This window comes from Pinus tabuliformis, chromosome X, assembly GCF_031772625.1.
Source record: "Pinus tabuliformis cultivar Carrire ecotype Pingquan chromosome X, CPIR1, whole genome shotgun sequence".
Classification (NCBI taxonomy): Eukaryota; Viridiplantae; Streptophyta; class Pinopsida; order Pinales; family Pinaceae; genus Pinus; species Pinus tabuliformis.
Genome location: NC_142308.1, coordinates 399,594,378 through 399,619,448, shown reverse-complemented (window position 1 = coordinate 399,619,448; position 25,071 = coordinate 399,594,378). Strand labels below are relative to the sequence as shown.

At 35.1% G+C, this 25,071-nt stretch overlaps 1 long non-coding RNA gene across 1 annotated transcript; it reads left to right on the top strand.

Moving 5' to 3' along the window:
• Nucleotides 1-24,266: 24,266 nt before the first annotated feature.
• On the top strand, nt 24,267-24,586 carry LOC149140207 (uncharacterized). The gene is made up of 2 exons (XR_016265311.1): nt 24,267-24,301; nt 24,474-24,586. It is a non-coding gene; the product is annotated as an uncharacterized LOC149140207 (long non-coding RNA).
• The last annotated feature ends 485 nt before the right edge of the window (nt 24,587-25,071 follow it).

Genomic DNA, 25,071 nt, shown 5'->3' with positions numbered 1-25,071 from the left:
CTTCTAGAACAATAACAACCATCGACATATTTTTCCTCCTAAAATAGGCTTATTCACCAAATATTTCAGTGTAGAGTGATCAGTGAACATCTTGAAATGCACTCCCAAAAAATAGTGCCTGAACTTATGTAATGCATATACCATAGCTATCCCCTCTCTTTCTATTGTGCTATAGTTCTTCTTTGCCTTGGACAATTTTCTGCTTCCAAATGTTATGGGGTAATGAAATTTTCCTGCTCCTGGCTGCACTAGTAATATACCCAACGCTATGCAAGATGCATCAACATGCACATGAAACTCCTTATTCAAGTGAAGAAAAACCGAAATAGGCGCAATCATCATATTCTCTTTCAGTACATCCAAACTTTTCTAGCACTCTTCGCTCCATTGAAAATTCACATCCTTCTTTAGCAATTTCTCCATCAACACAATTACCTGCATATACCCCTTTATAAACTTTATGTAGTAGCCAGTGTTTCCCAGTGTCGTGCACAATTGTATTACTACTTTCGGTGCTGGCAAGTTTACAATAACTATGATCTTCGTGAGATCCACCATTAATCCCTTGTTACAAACTACATGTCCCAACAAGATACCAAATGGTGCATTGACGATAGAATTTTCCAAGTTCAATGATATCTGGTATATTTTACATGTATTGAGCATCAACCTCAAGCTTGTCACATGCTTATTCAATATCCCAAAGACTGTCCAATAATTGAAGTAAAGTTCCAAAAAATTGTGTATATTTTCTTTGAAGTTTACAACTACAACTCTAGAAAATATGGTGGGAGCATTATTCAGACCAAAAGGCATCACTGTGTACTAGTAAGAGCCCCATTCTGTAGCAAAGTTTGTCTTATCTCTATCCTCTCGCACAATTATGATATGATGGTACCCCGAAAAGCCATCTGTGAAAGAATAGACCTCCTGTCCTCCTACATTGTCCAATACTTCATCTATAAATGATGTAGGGAAGGGTTCATGCAGACATGCATTTTTCAATTTCCTCAAGGCCACACAAATTCTGATTTCCCCTTTTTCCTTCTTTTCCTAAACCACCATGGGACTTACCCATTCAAACTCTTCGACAGGTTCGATGATCCCAGCTTCTATCATCTTGTCCAATTCCTCCTTCACCTTTTCCTTATCTTTTGGATTCAGTCTATAAGGTCTCTACTCGACAGGCTTCACATCGGGTTCCAGAGGAATATTCATAACTCCCAAGTCTCGTACGATGCCCTTCATATCTAAGAAACTAGTGGGAAACAACTCATGGTACTCATACAAAATATATGTTATCTTCCCAACTATGTCTTCATCCTAGTAATCTCCTATCATTGCAAACTTTGACTCATCCACTGATCCTATATTCACCCTCTTTGTCTTTAGTGGCTTCGTTATATGAGCCATCTCTATTCCAGGTCCATTCACTTCACGGTGACCTTCAGATTTTGTGACGTCAATATTGTGAGGATCTTCCTCCTCTTCTACAGTGATATTGTAGCATTCCATTACATTCCATAACTATGTGGCCCAATTAGGTTTCCATGTACATGGAACTTCATTTTCAAAAATCTTCTTCTTAACTATCTGAAGGGTTGCATCTATATGTGGACAATCATCTTCAAAACCAAATGTCATTATAAATCCATCAACCATCTCTGCCCAGCTTACATTACCATGTCACAATTCTGTTTCAAAATACCAATTCTGAGGAATTGTCTCAAAGGTATGGATGAAACCATGCACCCATTCTTCTCACGGTATTTCTTTCCATGCTGTCATATAGAGTTGTATGTGTTCTCTAGGATTAGTTTGACCATCATACTTATCTTCCAGATCTATTTCTGCTTGACCAAACCTTGCCCACATCAATATTCGACATTGTTTCCAATCTCCTATGTTCTTCTTATGTGTACCCCACCATCTAGCAGGAGTATCTCTTAGGGCTAGATCTCGAGCTAACACGCTCTGAAATTCTCGTACCTATCTTTCATAATGTCTAAAGAAAGTATGGACATTACCCAAACTATCATAAAAAGGTAAATCACATACATCTATTGTCATACAACACACTTCTTTAGTGATCCTTGCACATCACCTTGTAGACACTTCATATAACCTATTTTCCCAGTTTTTTAATTCCTCTTCTGAATCTGAAGTGCAGAAAATGTCTTGCTCGCAACCTAATTTTCCGCCTGCAGTAAGGTTGATCCATTCTTCTTTTTTTGCTGTTATCTAATAAATGTTGTCGATGTCACCTGCGTTGTACTCCTCTTTAACATGTTCAGTATACCTCTCCCCCTCTGATGGATCTAATAGAAGAATGACTCTCACATTGTTTCTTTCAAATATTATTTTCTTTTTCTTCAATCTAATTATAGCCATATTAGCAAATTCCCAATCCAATCCAAGCAACACAAGATAGGGAATACTATCATCCACAATTTCAATCACTTCAAAGTCAGTAGTAGTGCGCACTCCTTCAATGTCTACCATGATACCTGACAACCTTCCTAGAGGAACAATATTCTATTTGTTCACCATCTTCAGCCGAATCGATGACTATTGAAACTTCTTTTTACCCATCTATTCCCAATTCTGCTTCGAAAAGACGTTGGCATCAGACCCTAGATCCATAATAACCTGATCCATGTCATATTCTCCAATCTGTGCAATAAGCCTCATTTCTTTCCCAGTCCTCTTCTTGTGTCGATGTAGGTTGTTTACTGTACGCATCTCACTCTCTGGAACTTCCTTAGAGGCACACGAGTTTATCAATTCTTGCAATCACTCCACAACTATATGGTTTCTTAACAACTTCATGCAATTGTGTAGAAAAGACTTCAAAATATCCGGATCCACATCTTTTGTCGTAGCTGGTACTATCCCATCGTTATTCTTTTGTGTTGGCTGCATGGTAGAGGTTGAAGCCCCATCATCCATAACTCTTCACCTCACCTCCATGAATAGTTTCTTTTCCTTGTGAATATCAAATGTAGGAGCTTTTTCAGTATTTTTTCTTACCTATGTAGCTTCAGCTTCCTTTTTCCAATTGGCTTTATCATTTCTAGTAGCACACTACAACAAAACCAGCGATTAGCGTCCCTTTTTGCTTCTTTTTTTGCATCTAGAGCCCATTTTTGGTGCTATTTGCATCCATTTATAAAATATGGTGCAAAACTTGACACAAAATTTGCATCAAGTTTTGCACCAAATCTTACACCAAGTTTAGCACCAGGTATTGCAATAGGTTTTGCACCATGTTTTGCACCAAATTTTATACCAAGTTTTGTGTCATCCTTTACACCAGGTTTTGTTCCAGGTTTTGCATCAAGTTTGGCACCTAATTTCGTTTGACATACTTTTGCATCCTCATTTGCATCCACTTTTTGCACCTACACTTGCACAACTTTTGCATCGACTTTTGCATCCTTTTTTGCATCCTTTTTTAAATCATATTTTGCATCCATTTTTTCATCCATTTGTGCATCCCTTTTGCGCCAAGTTTTACATCGAGTTTTGTGTCTAGTTTTGCATAAAATTTTGCATCTACTTTTGTTGCATCCACTTTTCCCTCTTGTTTGGCATCCATATTTACATCCTCTTTTGCATCTATTATTGTACCCACTATTGCATCTAATATTTTTGTGCCACAATTAGCGCCTAGTTTGGCACCTCCTTTTTCACCCACTTTTGATTATAATTTTGCATCCACGTTTGCATCCTCATTTGCGTCTAGGTTTTCATCAACTACTACATCTATTTTTGCATCCCTTTCTGTATCCAATTTTGGACTGGGATTTGCATTGGGTTTTGTGTCTCGTTTTGCATCTACTTTTGCATCGACTTCTATTGCATCCACTTTTGCACACAATTTTTCATCCACTGTTGCACCCATTTTAAATTTCACTTTTTGCATCCCTTTTTACATCTTCATTTGCATCATACTTTGATTATTTTTTTGCATCTATCATTACATCCACTTTTGTTATGCCACAATTTGCACCATGTTTTGCACTCACTGTTGTATCCACGTTTGCTTCCAATGTTGCAACCATGTTCACATCCTCTTTTGCATCAAATATTGCATCTATTTTTGCATCCACTTTTATGTCAGGTTTATGCATTGGGTTTTGCATCTCATTTTGTATCTACTTTTGCATCTACTTACATTATATCCATTTTTTGCATCCAATTTTGTTTTGCCTATTGCATCAATGTTTGCTTCCACTTTTACATCCATTTTTGCATCTTATTTTGCATATTTTTTGTCTATTGTTACATCCACTTTTGTTGCACCATATCTTGCGCCTACTATTGCAACCACATTTGCTTCCACGTTTGCATCCCCTATTGCATCCACTTTTGTTTCATCCATTTTTGCATATACTTTTGTTTCCGTTGTTGCATCCGCATTTGTTTCACCACAATTTGTGCCAAGTTTTACACCTACCATTGGACCCATGTTTGCTTCCACTTTTGCCTTCATGTTTGCATCCAAGTTTGCATTGACAACTGCATCTACTTTTGCATCCACTTTTGTGTCAGGTTTTTCATGTTGTTGTGCATCTACTTATGTTGTATCCACTTTTCATCCAATTTTACTTCTATTGTTGCCCCCATTTCTATGTTCGCTTTTGCATCCCTTTTCCAACACTCATCATATTTTCTGGATTGATGATATTCCTTATGGCATTGACAATTATGAACAATTGATGACAATGTCAATAATATTGACAATGATGAAAATGAAGATGATGGCGATGACATGAATTGTGATTATGATGATAAAGACGATAGTGGTTACAATGACAATGATGATGATGGCAATGATTATGATGATGACGATGCTAATGACGTTGGCGAATCTTCCCAATTTTAGATGTTGTCATTGTCATAATCATAAGCATTATCTTTGGTGTCATGATCATCATTTTCATCTAGGTCATCATCAAAAACAATAATGGCATGAATGATGATGATGCATGATTACAACAATGTCGATAGAAATTACATTAATGATGATGATGGGGATGATAAAAATGACAATGACGATGATAATGGTGGTGATGATGATGATCATCGATCATCTGTCAAAAATAGAGTTGTTATTTCTCTTACGTATATCAATGTGTCCTAAACAACCCTTTTCTAGCACTGATCACATTTTTTGGGTTGATGATATTTCTTACAACATCTACAATTATGAACAATTGCAAACAATGTCCATAATGATGATGATGATGGCATGAATGGTGATTATGATGATAATGTAATGATGGCAATAACAATGACAAGGATGATGGTGATGATGATGACAATGATTATGATAATGAGAATGACCTTACAATCTTATGGATTCATGAACAATTACTAGTTTCAATACCATCTTCTGGATACGTATTGCTATCATACTTTTAAAATTTTCTGTCTCTCTTGAGGTATCTTACTATAATGGTGTTGTCAACACTAGAAAGATATCTTGTTGTAATGGTGGTTCTAATGTTAGCACTAGCAAAGTTTTTGTTAAATTTTGGTTAAAAAAAACTGATTTATGCAATTATTTTGACAATCTATGTAAAAAAGTAAATAACATCCAATTATTTTGACTGTAGTCCCATTGATTATCATGAATTCACCAGTCTGAAGACCATCTTCTACATACATATTATTATTAAACTTTTTGCATTATATCCTTCTTATATCTTGTGGTAATGGCAATATTAGCACTAGAAAAATATCTTGTTGTAATGGTGATGTTAGTATTAGCACTAAAAAAATCACTAAATTTTGGTAAAAAAAGTTTATCATTTATTTATTTTTAATTTGGGAAATTTTTGTTTTTATATTTTTTGTTTTTAATTCTATTTTTATGAAGTAATATTTTTTTTGGTTGAATTTTGGTAGTAACTAGTTTTTGGTCTAATCATATGTATTAACCATGTTCTTTATGCTACAAGTATAATTGTTGGGACAAAATCGCTCTTTCAAATAAGTTGCAAAAAGCATATAAATGGAAGAATAGCGATGACAACTATTTTCATTGTCCAACTGTTCAGTATATCATGTATGAAAATATTCAACATTTTTATAAACAATGGATTAGAGGTGAGTCTGTAATTGTACATAATGTTTGGATGATACATAAAAACAAAGTTTGTTTCATTGATGTGGTTAGGATCTACTTTGGATACGAAACCCTAGGTTTGGAAGTATGCAAATAATGAATTTGGTTTACCTTTGATAACAAATGAAATTTTATTTCTTTTTCCTCGTAAAACCAAGGAAGATATGGCAATAATTCTTGTTAGAAAACTACTTCTTGTTGAAGGTTTATAATTGGTTGCAAAAGTTCAACAACTGGGTATAGAAGTTTTTAGTTGCTATTAAGGAAACAATGTGATTATAGGTTTTAGCAGACATAGATCATTCTTGGTATTTGATTCACTTTGACGATGGCCTCTTCTGACTAATATATGAGATTGTGAATTTGTTGATATTTTTTAGATTACCAAGTAGATATAGTTGTTTATAGGAATTTTGTAAAACCTGAAGTATTGACAAATGGTTTTTCACTGTTAAGCAAATTTAAGTCAAATTGGGTTGCAAAACTTAAGGAGAAAGCAAAAACAATTGTTAGTAGTTGTGAATTGATATAGTCATTAAATAATTCCCAACCATTTTCTTTGTGCTACAAGTCTAATTTTCAAGACAAAATTAATAATTTTGTTCAGTTACAAAGAGCATATAAGTAGAATAATATCAACCGTACTGGAAACTATTTGTAGTGTCCATTAACTATTCAGTATATCATGCGTGAAAATATTTAACATTTTAAAAAACAATGAAAATGACAAGTGAACTAGTAAATATACAGAATGCTTGGATGATACATCCAAGACAAAGTTGCATTCATCAATGTGTTCAAGATCTACCTTGGAATAGAAACCATATGTTTTGGAAGTGTGCAAAAAAATAATTTGATCTACCTTTAAAGATAGTCTAGTATGGTAACCTTTTATGACCAATGATTTTTTTTTTTTTTTCTCATCATCATCATATACATATATATATTAGAAACCAAGGAAGATATGATGATAATCGTCATCAAAAATGACCTATGATAGTGGTGGCGATGGTGAATATGATGACGATGACAATGGCAATGAGGATGATGATTAAATGATGATACCGATGACAACAATACAATGATAGGGACCCTATGCCATTAGGGATTCCCTATATGGGGAAAATATTACCTGCGTGTGGGAAAGTTATTATTGATCACAAAAATGAATAAACTCAGTAGAAAATTTGAATCACCTTCATTACCCATCCAAATATCCTTAATAATTCGAATTTTTATTGTAGTGTAGTTTAATATATTTGTGTTAATTAATTCCATAAATTCAACTTAACAAGTTATATTTGTGTGCTAAGCTATATTTGTCTATATTCACAATATGTGACAATTTATACACACATAAATTATTTTCATTTTGTCTCAGTCATAACTTCATATTATTTCTAACCATTTTCAACTAATAGATGAAACTAACCATAGTAACTCTTATCTAACTAACTGAGCTTGTTATTTCCAAACAACAAACCATATTAACTAACATACATTTTAATGACATTAATTGCATCAAGTAATGAGTATACCTATAAGAATATTCAAAACACCAATTTAGATTATGAGTTCTAAACATGGTAATTAAATGAATATTACAACCAAATAACAATGAATCATTTCAAAATGGGACATAATAATTGTCCTTATTTAAACATGAATGACATACCCTGTAAATTATCTAGAAGTCTTCATTTATGTTATCATCTGCATCTATGTCTTCCAATGCTTCCTTGTCAATGTTCATATGTTCTTGCAAGAAATTAATATTACTCTTCCTAAACCATTATGCTAAAGTCATATTGTGATCATCCTCATCTTCACCTTCGTCATATTCTGTATCAATAAAAGTTGTTTCGTCATCAAAAATATCAGTGTTACCAGATCTATTAATTTGATCTTCATATTGTATATCATTAATATTGCCTTCTTCTATAAGATCATTTGCCTTTGGAAATTGTTGGTTGTCATGGTGAATTGCCTCATCTAATTTATCATTTTGTGAAAATACACCTCTAGCCCTGCTTGTCCATACTGCTAAAGGAATGTTGTCACCATCATCTAGTTCACAGTCCTCTGGTTGAACATCATCATTGATGCCAATTTGTTCTATGTTCCCCGATTCTTGAACTATATTTGGTTGGTCATCATTACTTTTCTCTGTATTGATTGAGGCATCTTCGAATATATGCCTTAATCTTGGATCATAATGAATGACAAATATCCATTTTGGATCCAAAATATCTTCATAGAAAAAAACCTGCATGTGAAGAAGATAAATATATTAGATATCCAGTGGTATCAAATTTTATTATCAATGAGAATGTATATATCCACAATAAAAAATGAATTACAAAATTACATACAACCGTTATTTCTTATATTTCTTATATTGTTTTAGTGAAAAAATACCTGCTCACAATGAATTGGTAGAACATAGGGCTCCTTATCCAGTGGTAGGTATTTTGATGAATCTATAGAAAACAATCCACTATGGATATCATGTCTCCGTGTCCTGTCAAATGCTTCATACCATTTACATTTAAAAATACTACATTTGAAAGAGCGGTAATCTAACTCAATAATTTCTTGTATTTTTCCAACGTATTGAAGATTCCCTTCAATAACATTTTTATCTTTTGAACTTGCTCGACTTGATTGCTTGAAATCAACCATGACCCCACAATCGAAGGATCGTCTTTTTGCATCTACTCTTTCTACACGATAATGATGACCGTATGCCCACATTGCAGGATACTTCCTCACCTGTGACAAGCCATTTACTTGAGTGAAATTAAATATGATTGTGCATAGTTAAATAGTTAACAATGTGATTAATGTATTCAAGCAACATTTTGTAATAATTCAAAATTTACCTTTTTTTCACATCCTCTGCACATGTTGATCTCATCTTCTATTATGTTTGCATCTATTCCTTCCTCATCTATTTGGTTTTGAATTTGTTTAGAAACCCATTCTATTGTGCATTCTTTTCCCCATTGACCGGAAATATTAGTGGGAAGTGGGGTATTCCTTGGGTTTGATATCTTAAATTGTTTCCTTGCTTCTAACACTTCTTTCCTTTTTATATCATACATATCAATCCATTTATTCATGAATTCCATTTGGCAGAGGACAAATTTGTTGAGCACAACACTTTCATCAACACCTATTAAAAATCAACATGTATAATTCAAACTTAAAATATTATTCTTTCAATTCGGGAAGCCCAAAATGATATAGTAAATGATTCTAAAATAACTATAATAATGAATATTTTACATACCAATTACTTCTTGAACACCATTAGTTTGAGGCTTTTCTCCATCTATAATATCAGATGCACGTTCTTGATCCCAAAATTGTGCACCATCTTCAAAATCTTTACCAAGGAATTCACATAGGAAGAAAAATGCTTCATTTAGTACATACCCTTCAACCATGCAACCCTCTGGATGTGCCTTCTGTCGGACATATCTTTTTAGGGTTTTCATGTATCTCTCAAAGAAAAACATCCATCTTGTTGAAATGATACCTGCCATTTCAATGTCATCAACTAGATGTATAAGTAAATGGACCTGTAGGTCCATGAAACTTGTAGGGAGCTCCTTTTCAAATACACATACAATTTCTGTGATTTCTTTCTTCCATCTTGGCACTTCAGACTCATGGATCTCTTTAGAGGTCACCCACCTAATTAGATATTGTCATTAAGTTAGTATGAATTTTTAGTGACATTTAGAATGAGATATAATATATCATTGTATCATATAGAGGAACATTTCATACCATGTAAAACCTTGTAAATATCAAGCGACCACATACCTCGTAAAGGCTGACAATCGACATATGGCATTCCTTAAGTCAGTTGTAAGGCATGAATCCCCTCTTATTGCTAGTGGGATGATATGCTATCAAACCAAATTATTATAGTTCATTAGTATTGATTTATCATAATATATCAAAATAAGTTTTAGTAAGTAAATGATAAGAATAACAATTAATTGATGTTAATACCTTCATAAAATTGTGATAATCATTTGTTTTGAATCCTGTGATATGTCCCTCTACTGTAAAAGCTTTATTCAATGATGATCCATATCCAGTGGGTGTTCTTATTGAACGAATCACATTTTTTAGTTGATCTAACTCTTTCCTTTTTAGTATCCATGGAGCTTCTGCATATGATTCATTTTCCTTACTTGGCCACAAATGTCTTCTATCAAATTTGGTACGTGAAAGAGCAATATCCCTCCTTGATGACAAAGTGTCTTTATCTTTGCTAGATATATGTCGAAAAATAGAATCAGGGACATTTTTGAAAACATGCATAGGATCTATTAAATGAGATATTAATAGATCCTTCCAGTAAGGGAGATCATAAAATATGGATTTCCTTTTCATTCCTTTTGGCATTTCAACCATAACTTGTTCTGGTTCCTCAATTGAATGATCATGACGAAAAAAATGGTTCCAAGCTTTTGATTCAGCATCTCCATACATTTTAAGCCAATCAGCTGGACCCATAACCTTGGGAGGAGGTTTATTTTCAATTTTTCCATCAAATTGATTCTTTAGGCGGCTTCTGAACTTATGGTTAGGTGGTAGAAAAACCCTGTTGTTTGCATATATAACTTTGTGTAGATCTTTAGAATATCGCCCCTCAAATTGTTCTGCACATCTTGGACATGCAAAAATCCCTTTTGTTTGTAGCCCTATAATCAATAACTAGCTTACATAAGAAAACAATAATAATGTAATACTTATATACAACTTGAATTGAAAATAAATTATGATGTACTACGAATATGCAAATTATTTGATCTCTTACCAGAACAAACACCAAGTCCTGGGAAATCATGAATTGTCCAACATAGTATGCCATAAAACATGAAGGACCTATTTGATGGAGGATGTGATATGTCATACATTCTTATGCCTTTCCATAACAATTGCATCTCATCAATAAAAGGTGCAATGTAAACATCCTTTTTTTTCACTTGATGTTTTCCTAGAACGATGAGAGTTAGCATAAGGTGTTCCTTTCTAACACTCATCCATGGGGGAATATTGTATACTATCAGTCCAACTGGCCAAACACTATAATTTGAGCTTAGGAAAGAGAAAGGTCACACTCCATCCATTGCAAGTCCTAACCTAATACTGCGAGGTTCATCCTTGAATTTTCTTGGCCATTTTTCCTCTATATGTTTCATTGCTTTGGAGTCCATAGGAATTCGCATGAATCCATCTTTACTCCTATTCTTTGCATGCCAATCCATCAATTGTGCAAGAGATTTACAACGAAACATCCGTTGTAGTCTAGGAATAATTGACATGTGTCCTAAAACCTTATTTGGAACTGTAGAACCTTGTACATCCGTACGATATCTTTTCTCTTTGCAAACAGGGCATTCTTCATTGTCTTTATATTCATCTCTATATAAGATGCAATCATTTTTACATGCATGAATTTGCTTATATTCAATCCCCAACTTGACTAACAATTGACGCGCTTCTCTACAAGTTGATGGCAACACATTATCTTCAGGGAATATTTTATCCTTTAGAGCCCTGCAAATTTTTTTTTCAAACCTACACGTTAAAAATGTCATTTATAACGTTGTTTATATACCATAATGTAAAATCCACCTCAAATTAAATTAAATGAAGTTAGTACTTATATTCTAATTGAGGACACAAATTGATAGTGCAAAACTAGAAAAATAATTCAAATAATTACTTTAGTAAGGTAGTGAAGCTCTTGTCTGACCAACCAAATAATGACTTGATTTCCAATAATATTAATGTGCATGAAAGCTTGGATGTTCTACTTGCACCCGATTTGAACACCACTGTCTTTGCTGCTTGCTTAATTGATGCATTGATGTTGATATCATCATAATTATGTTGGCGGTAGTTTCCCTCTATATCAGCATCATCATTATTATGCATAGGATCATCACCCTCATCATTGTTTCCATCCCCAAAGAAACTTGTGAGCATTTCATTCAATCCTTGTTCATGCATTACATTTCCATCGACATCTCTACTCTGAGTAGTGGATGGCATGTCATCAATGTATGCTAATTTCATCAATTCCTCAAATTTTTCACGTGGTAGTGCTCTCTTCAATGCTTCTCTTCTTCTCCTAGTATGGTTTAAAGGATGAATTGGATCATCTCGTTGAATTCTTAATGGTCTAGTTGGATCTTGATCATTAATAGGTGTATCATCAACATCGTTTACCTATAATTAAATGCAACCATTATTTAATGTTAGATAGCAATTACTGTATAGAACATGGATCCATTTCAAAGATATACGCAATAAATTACTCAACAAAACAACATTATACATGTATACAATAAATTAAAAATATTATTTTTGAACACATTATTTTAAAAACAAGCCACATTAATTTCATATTCTTAGATTTTCTACCTTAGGAACATCCAAAAACAACAATTGTCTCAAATTATTCATCTATGCATGTAGTATCATCATGACCAACCTCTTGTTCATTGTGTTGATTTTCTATTTCATTTACAAACTCCATTGTCATATCCTCTTCCACCCATTTCTTTTTGCGTGATTTAATTGTACGGCGTAGGCCACGTCCATATGCAGGTATTTGTATTGGTCTATCAAAATGATTAAACTCCTCATTTGTTCTGATTCCATTGCCAACCTAAAATAATTGATACATGCATTATTTTTTCCAAGGTTAGAGATTAGACTATATGATGTACTTATATCGTCCATTAATTTATAACTGAACTTATTTATAACACCCACAAAGTATAACAATTGTATCAAAGTATTCATTCCATGTATTATCATCATGACTAACCTCTTGTTCATTGCCACCAATCTCTATTGTATTTGTAGAGTCAATTGTCATATCTTCTTCCACCCACTTTCTCATGCGATGTGCTTTAACAGTATGGTGTCCACCCTTGTGTACATATTTTGGTTGTTTTACAGTAAAAGGGTTCAACTTTGTATTTGTTGAAAACACATTTTCCACCTAAAAGAATCAACGACATGCATTATTTTTTTTCAAGTTTGAATAATAAACTATATAAATTACTAGGTTTAGGAAAACAAGGATCAGGAACTAAATTTCATTTTATTATATTTCATAAATTAATGTAATATTCAAGTACCTGATGCCCTAAATCATGTTGTGTGTCTTCATTGGAAATAAATTCATTTGTTTCCATGGCCTCTCCTAGCGCCTGCAATACACAACAATGATAACAATTTTTATTAAAGTCATCTATGGAATTGTTATAGTCTTATTTCTTATTCCATTGTTTCAACCATTCTATTTTTCATGTTAGCTATTTGCATTTTCAATTATGAAATTCTCCACCATTGTTGTGACACTCTTATGATAATGATTGAACCCGAGTTGAAGTCTTAACTTTTCATGCAGATCTACACTTCTGATTATTAGGGTCATATCTATTGAATTTTGGATATATACTAGTTTTTAACATGGATATCAAGTTGCCTATCTAGTTTGAATGTACATTAGGAACATAGCGTTGTTTGAATCCTATGGAGATTTCAATATTTAGCGAACATTAGATGTTGAACATATTATACTACCATGTCATACATGTGAAGCATATTTGATATATGTTAGATGATCTAAATTACACCTTTGCATTAATATTAATACACAAATAATATTTTTTTCTTATTGGAAAAAAAACACTATGGCATTTCCAACCTAAGTCAATAATGACTAAAATAATTATTGCATAAATAAATAAATCCTAAAATGATGCCTAAGTGATCTATTCCTCCCAAAGAGACAGGAGTAAAGTATAAATGGTACAACTATGGGCACTACAATGTAAACAACACATGTTCAAACCTTTACAGGGGTAGAGCCTCTATGCACTGTGCATGAGGGAAGGTGTTTGATATCTTATAGTTGGTTTCCCTTCATCACCAAAGTGGATTAGGTTATGAGTGGATTGGCAAAGCAACCCTTATTTGTTCCTTTTAGTTTTTGAGAAATCTCAAGTTCAACTAGTGCTAGTAAATCTTCTGTTCTCCTAAGATATAGGCTTCCCAGATCAAAGTACTGGTTACCGGGGGTTGTGGGTTTCTCTATTGAAGACATTGAACCTTGCCAATAGAGCCAAAAAGAATAGACAAAATAGGATGTCTTATATACGTATTAACAACTGAATCGGAATTGGGAGGATGAAATAAGAAAGAAAAGAATAGACAAAAACATATATATATATATATATATATATATATTTATACGTATTATTAACAAATGAACTTTAGAAAGAGTTCTTTCTGAGGCGGCTATAGCAGGAGGCTTGGATGCGTGAGAGAGTTAACCACTCTTACCTGGATGCTCGAATGCCGGTAGTAGTGCATCGATACCATATCTTTATGCGTGTGTGAAATCTCCCGCTTCTTAATTAGTGGGCAGATCATTTGGTTACTCAACTGCAACAGGATAGGGGTTGGATGGTGTAGTTTCACTGGCCTCAACTGCTTCTTCATTAGCTGGTAATCGTGCTCCAGAAAACCCCGATCCGCCCCTCATTTCCATGTTCAATGGCCTGACCAGAGCGTTCACTCCAGAAAACCCCGATCCGCCCCTCATTTCCTTGTTCAATGGGCTGACCAGACCGTTCACTCTAGAAAACCCCGATCCGCTCCAGGAAACCCCGATTTCGAATAGGATAGAAAGCGGAAGGAGGGAATTGGGAGGATAACCTGAAAAAGAGGCGGCGGGAATGAAAAAAAGCCAGTGCTGGAACCTATGGATCTCACTCCCATGTTTGATGTGCTGATCATAGATCATTCGCACACGAAAACCCCGATTCGCTCCAGAAAACTTCGTAGATCATTCGCGGCAGGAAACTCTGATTTGCTCCAGAAAACCTCGATTTCGAACAGGAAAAAAGGCGGAAGGAGGGGAATTGGGAGGATAACCAGAAAAAACGCGGTGGGAACGAAAAAGGGCCAGCACTGGAACCTATGGATCTCCTCCATCTTCAATATGCTGACCACAGAACATTCGCTCTGGGAAAACCCTGATTTGGAATAGGAAAAAAGGTGGAAGGAGGGGACTTGGGAGGATTACCAAAAACAGAAAAGGACGCGATGGGAACAAAAAAGGGCCAGCAATACCAGATCATTGTTAGATTGAAGTTATTGAAGCTATTGGTGGCAGGAGAGAAGGAAAGTGCACGGGTCAGGGAGGCAGTGGGATATGTTCCCTTGTTCAGGTATAACTGATTCTATTCTTGAAACAGAAGCAGACATTTCAATCGATTTTGTAGACTGCAAGAATGTGTTCTCTCATCAAGATATGTATGATTTTGTTCCAGATAAAAGATGGATTGTCTCAGTAATGATAGTATTGATGTGTTGTTCCCTCTGATGTAATGACTGGTTACAAAGTTTGTAGGTTTTTTTACATGACTCTCGCCACAGGAAGTCTCTCGCTCTAAATCTTTATTGTTCTTAAGGGACCTTGTTATTGCTCTCAGTTACAGTCTCCCAACTCTTGTATACTACATTGTACACTGTTCATCCATTCATCAATGGTCACATTGACATAGAGACATTGTTCCTTTGCGACATAGTAGGCTTCACTGCACATATGTGTCTCACTATCCTCTGTATATATATAGATGTGTCTTTGGCTCTACACATAGATGTTCCAACATGCAAAAGTGCACCTTGTGATCTTCCTATCAACTTCTTTTCCTTCACTGTACCACATGGCATCCTTTCTGCCATCTGACTACTATTCCTACCTTGCTACTTAGACAATCAGAGGTACTTGTTGAATGGTGGGTCCTCCTTCTAGGGGATGCATTCTCCTTGAGTTGCTTTGTCTGCAATTTCGGCTTGGCTTGTGTTTCTTATATAAGGCATCCTGTTCAGCATGTTGAGTGTATTAGGGTGGAGCTAGACTCCATGACCACTCATGCAAAAAGTGGGCCCTTATGGGAGTGCAAGACTGTTGGCAAAACTTATCACTTTGTGACAATTAAATTCGTGTGTTCTTCCCTTGGCCTGAGAGTCAATTTGGTGGTATGGTGACAAAAGAGGATAATTACTTTGAACAATGGGGATTTAATGACTTGGCTAGCACTTTGAGATGAAGATGTAACCATTTCAATGCTAGAAATCATTGGAAAGTAACCATCAACTGCTGTTGCACTCATAAACTTGTTGGCTGCGCTGATAAACCTACTAGTTGCACTCACTACCTTACTGGTTGCATTTTATGTTCTACATCTGGAGAACAACATTTCATGTTTTACATGGCTTTTGTATCTGTGTTATTTTGGTTACCATTGCCTGTTCTACAACTGGAGGACAACTTTTTACGTTCTACATGGCTTTTTTGTCAGTGTTATTTTGGTTGCCATTGTTTAGGTGTTCAGGTTTTCTTCCCTCTTTTGTAAATTAGTGATAGGAGTTGCTTTTTCGTAATAGTAATCAGAGTTGCTTTCTCATATTAGTAATGTAAATGCCTAATAAATTTGAAGTTACAAATTTAGTGGAAGTAATTCATTTTTCTACTCCTAAAAGCTTGTGTTAAGAGTAAGAGGGCTATTAATGGGACATGCCACTGTAGCAATAAGAATTGCAGTGATTGTGGATATGGATATCACAAAGATAATTGAGAATAGAGACTAAGAATGTCTATATGGATAACCCCCAGTCTCCCAATTTGCATTTATCTGTTCATCAACCATTCGTACAACTTAGGATTCATAAGAGGCGATGCATCATCTGCAAGGTACATCGCCCTAAACCAGTCTTATGGCCTGGCGAGAGAATATTGGTTAGGCCCTTGGGGTATTGTCCTTAGCAGAGAACATTGTCCTACTAGCTTAAAATATAAAAAATTTCCATAAACTTTGTCTTCCAGTATTCAGCTGTCAAGTTTGGTCTTTCAGTAAAAAAGCTTCGGCATTTTTGATCATCAGCAAATAAAATTTAAAAAACAGGGTTCAACAGGGTTTTAGTGTTTCCATTCAATTTGTTTTATAATCTTTGACTTAATCCTCATTATTTGAATTAAGTTTGTTTACTATCAATCTTTGTTCCCTCCATTGGTCTTTGCCCGCTAGCAATTGAGAATAAATTAGCCATCCATATTCTCTCTTACGGCTAATGGCTGCATGCATGGAATTCACTATTACTGTGTTTTTAACCAACATACAATGTGATGACTCTATCACATTGTATTTATTTTTCATATCACGTTTGGGCCATTGCTACGTTAGCTGGTAAAGATAATTGTATCCATAGTTACCAGACTCAGCTGAGTTAACTTGGCTAGTCTGACTCTGCTGGGATCTAAATATGAGCAGATCAGACGGAGTTGAAGCTTAACTTGGTCAGAACTCAGGGTCTAACTCAGACTCGAACAAAACTTGAGAGTTATCTCAAGATCTGACTTGGGCTTGGGCAAGAATCAGGTAAAAATTGACAACTAAAAAATAAAAGTTTTGTCCAAGTTATTTTCTTTTGCCCAACTTTCGTGAATTAAGTCTTAAGTCTTGCCTGATTTTAAGTCAAACCTTGTTTCTTTGTCCATGCTGAGTTGCACATAATGCTTTATAGAAACAGTTTCCTTAATGCTATTTTATAGACATATAATTGAGTTCAGGATCAGCTGATGCTTCCTTCACTTTTTTTAATGAGGTTTGTATTTCCAGAATCTCTTTTGTACCAAATCTCTTTTAGGAAGTAGCTATTCCCTGAATATGAAGTTATGCATTATTTCTCAGTTCTCAGTTTTCTGTTTTGTTATGGATAAAAGATGTAGTGAGCATGCTATGCCAAGTTTATTCATAGAGATTAGTAATGAAAATCCAAATACAGCATATAGAAGATTAGGTTGACAGTGGATGGTTGATTGGCTCCAAAGATACTATAATTATATTTTCCTTTCCAGTGATCACTTTGTTGGTGGATTTTTTTGGTATTTTTCACTTGTCCATGCTTCAGTCCTGTGTTTCAAGCTTTGGAATATAATTTCCTTCATTCCATTGTTGCTCAAGTTCAACAGCTTTATTGCATCTAAGCTTCACTCACTTACACACAAACATAGGAAATGCATAGGAATTCGTTTCATTCAGAAACGGAACTAGAATAAAGAACAAAGGAAGAAAACATCTTTATTTATCAAAATTGTGCTGATTATTATTGCTAAGGCTTAATACCATCAAGAATGACTGGTGAATAGGACTACAACAAGAGAATGGAAAGAAAAATTTGGGAATTTTACTTCCATGAGGAATGACTTATGCATAAAACAAAATTTGGTCGTTCTCATTATTTACTACTTACAATCACAGTATTCCCTTTCTCCCCATCTTGATGCTATATTTAATGGAATTTGATATTGTTTTTATGTTGATCTTGAACAACACCATAGGTTGACTGATTCGAATTTGGAAAAAAGTATGAAAGGTATAGCCAAAATTATGCTAGCAAATCTAGGTCCAACATCTATAGTGTTCTGGGATATAAAAGCGAACACGAATTCATTCTTTTATTTTTTAAACAAGAACAATTTATGTTTATATTACGAAAGATAGTTTACATACTGTGAAGTCTTGTTTAGAGGCAAAACATACTTAGAGTGACACTTAGCTACATAAACAGCTGCATTGAAACCGACTTCCTGAGACAGTCATCCTTATAGTTTGTAATTTCTCAATACTGCTTTGCCGTGATTGACAAAACTATTCACCACTTGTTAATATGTCGAAGTATATCTTTGTCTGCCTTACAGGAACCCCCAACAGGGTATCCTCCAGAGGAGTGTCATTTGGAGTAGAGTAAGAAGTGCTTGAATCAAAGCCTTCGCTCCACTATGATGGGAGGTACTTCCTTGAAAGCTGACCATAGATTCTAGCATATTGGGATAAGAAAACAGAGTTATTCGATGGAAATTTTCTGTTGCATAATCTCTGTACAGAGGCCTCTTGAAGCTGGGATTTTGTCTCTTGAAGTTGAGAGCCTTTTGAAGCTAGGATTTGGTCTCTTGAAGTTGAGAGCCTTTTGAATCTGGGATTTGGTCTTGTGAAGTTGCTTTGTAGGGAGTGAGAACTTCAATAGTTGTTGGTCTCACTTGCAAGGAATTAATGCTGGAAGCCAATCCTTCACAGAGAGTTGAGAACAGAGGAAGCACGGAGAGAAGGAAAGCGTTCCCAATATAGACTGCTAGCTGAGTCATAATGTCATATGTTGAAGCAAGGACACCACACCTCTTCCAGCTCCTTGTTTTTTGTGTTTCATTTTCATGGAAAATTCGGACATGTTTATATTTTTTTCCAATACAAGGTGCTTTCCCTCCCAAACGTGGAATTTCCTTAGAGTCTCTCTAAATCTGTTTATGTTTCTTTCTATCTCGACATTCAAAGAACTTGAAATTCCCATTTATGAAGCTACTACTACTTGTCAGTCTCTAAGTACTGTTAGATCTTCTGAGGTGTTCTTTTGTAAGTTTTAATATAAGTATTCCTTTTGAGTGATGCCAAGGATTCTACATAGTTGTTGGTTGCTACTCCAATGTCCCAAGTTAAATTTTCAAATAATCTTCCTTTTGTTGTTAAGATTATCCATGCCATGAACGAATGGCTTGGATCTCCTTTTGATGTTCATCAAAGAGCATTGTTAAAATCTTCACATCCAATCATTAATATAATCAAATTTGCAGGAGATTACTTAAATGGGATTACATTCATGTACTTTTTTCGGTGCTGGTTTCCCTCCCTTTCTCTTCCCAATTTGCCAAATCATAACTATTCTTCCAACCTTTTTCTTGTTGGCTTAATTCACTCTGACTAATTTTTGAATTTTTCTAATCAAGTTGGCATTGATTCTTTAGACGTATTGGGAATATACCTATTTTCATTGAATATCTTGTCATTTTGATCAGCTGCATCTTCGAAAGAGAATAATATTCCAAATTACCTTTATAATTGGCTTGTTTTTGAATCCTTCAAGCAATAAAAGAAACCAGTTACTGAACAGTTCTTCTTTAGAAGATGCTGTAATAGAGGAGGGGAGACTCATTTCTATAACAGAAGAACGTAGGAAAGGGGGTTTCGTTGTTTACAAAACAATAGTCACATCTTGAAGGATCATTGATTCCTTGTTTCACCAGGTTCTCCCCTGTTAAAAGTGTCTCATTTGGCCAGACATTAAAAGTCAAGTTTGGAGATGGAATAGCTCAATTCGATCTTGTTTCATTTGATTTCTAGAGAGAGGAAGGATCTGCTCCCAAGAAGTTTGAGGTATCCTTCTTTAACAATCTATTTTCTTGATTGGGTGCCCTGTTTTACTTATTCCTTTCTTATTGGAGCTTTCCCATCCGGGACTTGGGTCGAAGTTTGAGGTATCCTTCTTTAACAATCTATTTTCTTGATTGGGTGCCCTGTTTTACTTATTCCTTTCTTATTGGAGCTTTCCCATCCAGGACTTGGGTCAGAAAGGTCCAAAGGGTGTTCAGAGTATTAAGAAGGGAAATGGGATAGATCCACTTCGTTTAAAGGGGAAGAATGTGAATCAGCCTAGGAGGATATATGTGCCAAAAATGAAGGATTGTTAACTTTAGACCATCTTCTAAATGGAGAGAATTCCAGATTTGATATTTGAAGGGTTTCCAAGGACACGGTTTTCGAAATCTTTCCACAAGAGGCATCCTTTGGCTGTAAAGTTAGATAGTTGTATATTTATAATTTATTTCAAGCTCATGGCCTAGCTAGACACTAAAATGATGTATGAGACCCACTTGTTTGTGAGACAAAAAACCCTCTCCACATAACATTTGCATTATTTAATTTATAATAGTGTATATCTAGACTAACTCTGGTTGTGCCGTTTTCATTGTTTAATTTACAGTGGTATACATACCGTAGCTTTCTAGAATAACTCCTATTGTACTTGTATTTATGTTTGCTAATGGTGTCCCATGCAAAGCTTTCTAGAATATCTCCTATTGTACTTGTATTTATGTTTGCTAATGGTGTCCCATGCAAATCTCCTGTTACATTTTAGTAAAAACAATGTTCACATATTTGTGTGGAGATGATGCTAGGTACCAATTCTGACTTCTTAATCAAAGGGATACTTTCATACTTCCTAAATGATTCCAACACATTATATTATCGTGCAAAGTTGTTGTTTATTGTTGACAACTATTTGTGCAATGCATTTCCATTTAAAAAAACAACAAAACAGAACTCACAAAACCTTCATTGAATTCACATGCATATGATGGGCGTAGAGCCGTCACATGCATTTCATAACATATAGTTTGAGTGGGATGTACTAATTATAAGTAGCGTCTTTTATCTTGTAATCCAAACGATAAAGTTTCATAATGTAATGACATATCAACCTTCGACTTACTGGCTGCCATTATAACACCAATGGTATATCCAACAATGCAAAAACTGGATATACCAATAATTTATGACTTAGCAAGGGTTGAGATGTCCTTTGTAGTGAGGGTGCCTAACCTTCTAGCCTTATCACAACAGGCGAAACATGCCCCTTGGAATTGAACCTGGGTGGATAGGAGAACAAACTATGCTCCCAACCACTTGAGCTACTAAGACAAGACAATAACCTTTGTGGTTATTGATTGGCACGGATGGACATGACAAAAGGTTGATAGCTAAAAATAGTTAGTTTATAGGTACCCTTGTTGATGGCAAGGTGCACCATGGACATGTCTATTGCCCTTTGTCAAACTTGGCACGTTGCAAATTTGTGTAGCTCCCATTAGTTAGGCCTACTAAGAGAAGCTCGGAAGGGAACTTGGTGATTTGCAAGTATGACGCATGATGAACAAGATTGGCATAAAGAACTTGATTAGATTTTATAGACTTGTGATCCTAGGATACATGTAGACTCCAAGAGTTGGGGATTTGCTATTTTAGGGTTGCAATGGATGGGTAGAAGTGCCCTAAGGCGTAAGCATCTGAGAGTACAATTGTACAATGCACTAGTTGGGTTCACATTCATTTGGCACACATCCACTAGATGAACTTCTTATGTGCACCATTGCTAAGCACACTTGGGTGTGATGGGCACATTTGTTGGGTGTGTGGCATCTCGGGCCCAACGTGATAAAGATGTTTGATAGTTGATGGAACAAGAATGAAGTGGGAAAATGCACCATTGGCCACACATTCGTCAGGCACACATCAACTGGACACACTTGTTGGGTGTACCTTTGTTGGTTGTGCTTGGGCACCTTTAGCACAGCAACATTGGATGTCAGATAGTGGATGGACAAGAAGGGGCAGAGACTAATAGGCACACATATGTTAGACATGCTTACTGGGTGCACCCTTAGGCACCATTGGCTACACATTCGTCAGGCACACATCAACTGGACACACTTGTTGGGTGTACCTTTGTTGGTTGTGCTTGGGCACCTTCTACACAACACCATTGGATGTCAGATAGTGGATGGACAAGAAGGGGTAGAGACTAATAGGCACACATATGTTAGACATGCTTACTGGGTGCACCCTTGCCATGTGTGCTTGGGTGCCTTGGGCACACTTGTTAGGTGTGTTGTGACTTAAGCACAACACCATTAGATGTTGGACAATTTGAAATCAAGTAATGAAGGGGGTTAAATGCATCATTGATCATAGAAGTTGGTGATGTGGACACTTGAGTCCACTTAAGCATAGAGAGGTTTGTAATATGCCAAAGAAGGATGCAAGTGTGAGACAAGTCTTGTATAAGTAGTGGACACCTCAAAGTTGCTAAGGCATCATCCATTGATCATTCACCAAGAGTGTAAATGAGCTCGATTATCGTGCTAAGTTCAAGGTTGGCATGGTAGGGTGAAACTGCACTAACTGAGTGAGAAGAAAAAGAAGACAAGAATTACAAGAGGCAATCTTTCAATTTTTTAAAGGGTTTGGATTGTGAAAGTCTATTGGGTAGTAGTTAAGGCAATATTTTCTTTGACTCATTGTATATCTAGAATAAAGTTGCAATTATGTTGTTATATATCTGTGACATTTTTTATATGATAACAATAAGGCACTTGCCTTGGATGCTACCTCTACTTTGTGTGTTGTTATAATATGTTTACTTGAATGAATGTTATGTTCCTTGCAATTTATTTTGTTGGTTAAGTGTTAAGTATTGTTGGGATGTTTTAAAGGTTGTGGTGGGACATGTTCCTATTGTTTAATGAATTTGATTAAGTTGGATTCATTTGCATTTGATACATTGTAGCTTACAGTAGAGTTATGAGTAGACCTCAAGTTAAAGTGTGTAGTGTGGTTGTTGTAGGTGTATGTTGGCCAACCGACTGTGGTTGAGTAAAACTAGTGTCACACAACCTCAAGAGTCAAAACAGGCTTGGGGAAACTTAGGTTCTTGTAGAAAAATTCTAGCAAACTGTAGGTTCATGACAAATCGTATCAAAGCAGTGCAAATGTTCATTATGTTTGACCAAACTTGAGGCAAATTAGTAGGTTTGGGGACAAAATCAACCACAAGAGTGACTTAAAGGTTGGAACAAAAACTTTGTTCCTTTTTTAATCAAGCAATCAAGACTACATTTTTGCACAAAAGTTGAATACTTCAACCTCTCTTAACCATGACTTAGAAGGGCGCTTCAAGCTTCGGTGGCAAGTTAAGCAGGTTGACAAAAGTAGGCTGAGGTAGTAAAGTAGATTGAGTCTTTGAGACTTCGGGTAGATTCTTTGCCCATACCTATATGCAGATGGATGGTGCAAAAGAAGAGTATGTGATGACAATGAAGCAATTGAAATTGCCCAAATCTAGTGTTAAGAATGTTGTTTGTTTCCTTTATTATCAGAATCATTTTGCTATTGATTTTCCTTTGAAGAAGATGTTGGAAGACTTGGAAGTACTCCAAGTGCAAAAAATTTAGAAGATAAAAACAACAGTGTTGGGAGGAGCCCAAGTGTACCAAACTTCAAAGGCATAGGTTCTTGATAGGCAAATTTAGGGTAGTAGTTTGGTAGGAAAGTGTACCAAACTTTTGCATGTAGTTTAATATATTTGTGTTAATTAATTCCATAAATTCAACTTAACAAGTTATATTTGTGTTGATGGGTTGAATTTGTTGTTTGGATGGACTCTATGGTATGTAATCTTAGTTGGATTTCCAATATACTTTTAAACCATATTTTCATTTTATTTTTTAGTACTATTAGATATTATATCTTACCTCATTTTATGGTTAACATTGTATAACAAAAACATGCGTTGTGTTATGTAATTAATACTAACATGTAATATTGATTTTTTTTGTTAGAATGCTATAGGTAATGATTGCCAAGACGATGATCCAAATTATGTTCAACATATATCAAGAGATGATGAGGATGAGGATGAGGATGATGGTGGTGAAGGAGGAGATGATGATGATAGTTGCGGTGTTGGTGATGATGTGGATTAGAGTAATGAGGATGGTCAAGATGATTATGAGGATGATCTTGGTGGTGGTAGCTAGGCATGCACATGCATTGTTTTTTATGAAGAAATTATTGTGTAGAATGACATTGTTATGTTTAGATGGGTGTTGTGAATTTACCCTATATCAATGAGACATTTTGATTTTGTAATCATACGATGAGTTTGATTTATGTATGTTGTTAATTTATCGTAGAATAACGATATTCATGAAATATTTTGATTTGTTAATCATATTTGAATTTTAGTTGTTTTGATTAAAAATAATACTGATTTTATTAGTATTATGTTGCTATTTTATACATGTTTTGAAAATTGTTAATGGCACATTGTTATTTTTTTGGATGGATTTTGTCAATTTCTCTTAAATTTCTTTACAAATGATTTTGAATTGTGATATCTGCTTTAATGATATTTAGAAACTATCATATATTTCACTA